At 42.2% G+C, this 2839-nt stretch overlaps 1 long non-coding RNA gene across 2 annotated transcripts; it reads left to right on the top strand.

The window, feature by feature from the left end:
- Positions 1–729: 729 nt before the first annotated feature.
- On the top strand, positions 730–2616 carry LOC125517530. Of its 2 annotated transcripts, XR_007287666.1 has the most exons (4): positions 730–1003; positions 1080–1168; positions 1261–1358; positions 2170–2616. It is a non-coding gene; the product is annotated as an uncharacterized LOC125517530 (long non-coding RNA). The 2 variants fall into 2 exon arrangements; XR_007287665.1 differs by having other exon boundaries at positions 731–1003; positions 1261–2616.
- Positions 2617–2839: the final 223 nt, after the last annotated feature.

A 2839-nucleotide genomic window follows, 5' to 3' on the forward strand; every position in this document is an offset into this window, starting at 1 on the left:
AGAGGAGCGGCATCGTGGGCAGTTTTCGGCTTGTGCAGGTCATCCGTCTTAGTTGCATCCAGCTGATAGCAGAGTTCCTATTCGTCTCAATGCCTTTCTGAACCCACTTGGTAAGCAATTGTTGTTGCTTTGGCTTTTTCTGAACCTTGCAGCGTTGCTACCAGGTAGAGAGGATCCGGTGCCTAGACTGCACTTTTAAACAAAAATATAGTGCTCAAGTTCAGGAGGTGTTGTGCATATGGAAAAGAAAAGCAAATTCTCACATTATGCCATCTTTCATTAAAATTACTTAAAGGTCGATTACCCATGGGTTCTGCACTTCACTACAAGTCATTTGTATCCTTGACCTGATAAGTTGTTGTTGTTGTTGTATTGTGAATTATTTATAGTATGGGACCAAATTTATTTATTTTAGTTTGGCACCATTCTTTGTTAATGGAGATTGCCATTGTTTTGTGTTTTGCTTGATTTTTGCTATCATATAGGCATTGCAGGATTTGGCATGTTCATTGTGAAACATTTTCAGTCTGAAATTTTATTTTTTCTCCCGTTGCAACACACAGGTGAGTTAAGAAAAAAACGCTTCAAGATTCTTTTTGGGCTGCAGATCGAGCGGCGGGCTGCCGATCCGATCAGGAGCAGGACGGCGGCGGCAAGCACATAAAGGGCACGGGCGGCACACTGCCCGGGTGAGAGGAGGAGCAGGGGGGGGGGGGGGGGGGGGGGGGGGGGGGGGGGGGGGGGGGGGGGGGGGGGCATATGCGTACGCAGCGGCCATCCATGGCGGCTCTGGTTGATGCAAGAGAACGAGGGGAGCAGCTCGCGAGGGCCGGCGCTGGGAATAGAGCGTAGGCGGGTGGATCTGGCGATTCCAAAGGGGCTGCAGCGACGAGCGGCTCCGTGGGCAGCGACCAGCGGGGTTCAAGCGGCGGCTGCCATGATGGTTTGTCAGATATACTTGCAGTTTATGCATGGGTTGATCCTTCCACTGGATACTGTCAAGGTTTGCATATCAATGGAGCATTGCATAGTTTTGCTTCAATTATTTAAACTGCCTAATTGGTATAAGTTGATTGTAGGTATGAGCGATCTGCTTTCCCCTTTTGTTGTTTTATACGAGGATGATACAGATGCCTTTTGGTGTTTTCACATGCTACTGAGAAGGATGGTAATTTGAATCTATGTCAAACTATACTGGCATATGTTAGGTTGGTATTTTTGCATGACTTAATGCATGGTATAAATTTTGTTGCATTTCAGCATGAAAATTTGCAGCTCGAGGGACCGACATGAGTTATGAATCAGTTGGAAGCATTATGGGAGATCATGGAATTGATAGAAACGGAAGTAATAAACTGGTAAGGATCAAACAGGCAAATGGAGTCCTAATTTTCTGTTGGAAATTCACATGATATGGGTCTATGTTTGTGGCTTCAACAGACTGCATATGCCCCAAGATTTGAGGTGTGAGTGTGTGACTTGATTTTTTTGTTGTTACAGTTAATCGGTAATGGATAAATCAAATTTTTTTATGTAGATTGGTAAGACTAATTAAGTTAAAAATTTCTTATTTATGGGTTATAATTTCTTACACCAAAAGCAGATTTGTGGATGTTTAATAGATTTTCAGAGGGATATAATACTAGAAGTGTGAATGTTTGTCAATTTTCAGAGGGAAATAAGCCAACAGAATACACATAAATACATGGTTGCTTTGGGAAATTTTGGATGTTACCCATGCTAATGCATGATGGTAGTTGCTGCGAAGCTCATCTTATCAATCCATCATGAATCATCCCAGCACCACAAATTGTCTATTTAGTTCATCACAAACATCAGTATCACGTCGATAACGAAGATAAATCAGAGCTCAATGCAGAACCCTTGGTACCTCCTCCATGTTATTTTAGGACAAGAAAACAACCCAAAAAACCATTTATGCTCAGCTAGCTTCAGATTTCTGTTTTTGCATAATTAAGATGACAAGATTGCAGACATACGATACTAGATAGCTAATTTTAATCCCATTACAATGTTATAGATAGCTTCCTGAGCATACATGTGTCATTGCTCCATGTTTTTACACCAGGAAGTGGCACATATTGAACTAACATGGCACCTTTCACTGGGCTGACAAAGTTGAGTTTTTTTCCCATTTTTGCTGAGGAGTCGGCATATGCTGCATGCACGCGCTCGTCCTCTGCTCAGACACCTTCAAGGCTCTCGACCTCAGCCAATGATCTGCTGATGATAACGTGGCAGCCACGAACTTGTGGTTGCTGAGCGTGCGCTCCTTCTTCTGGTTACAAAGCGACCATGACAAGATGACTGTGGTGGTCTTGGCTTTTAGGATGGAGGCCTTCTGCTGCATTTTCTCATGGACGGACCGACCAATGCAGCATTCCTTGCTACAATTTCTTTCTCATAGAAACTGAAAGTATATGGTCTGGATTCATATTAGTGTATGTATGAGAACTGACTCAGAGTATGTTGGTCATTTGCGTTCTGAATCTTTTTGCTGTATGATTTCTATGGGAGAGAATGATACATGAGCCAGTAATAATACAACTAAAGTTTGTGACCATATCATTATAAAATTGTTGGCTAGATAATGTATGTATTCTACTATGGTCATTTCCTTTGTAGCTATACACTTTTTTAGAATACTGTACAATTTTATCTATAGATCATTTTGTTAGGAATGGTGGTAAAACGAGGAATTTTTTTTACTTGTCAATCTTCTATCCCCTATCCACCCCGTTTCACTCATGCTTCCACTTTCAAAGAATGGAAGTGGACCTGTGGAGTCTTGAACATGTGTATTGGAGGGCATTTGGAT

Source organism: Triticum urartu, chromosome 6 (assembly GCF_003073215.2).
Source record: "Triticum urartu cultivar G1812 chromosome 6, Tu2.1, whole genome shotgun sequence".
Classification (NCBI taxonomy): Eukaryota; Viridiplantae; Streptophyta; class Magnoliopsida; order Poales; family Poaceae; genus Triticum; species Triticum urartu.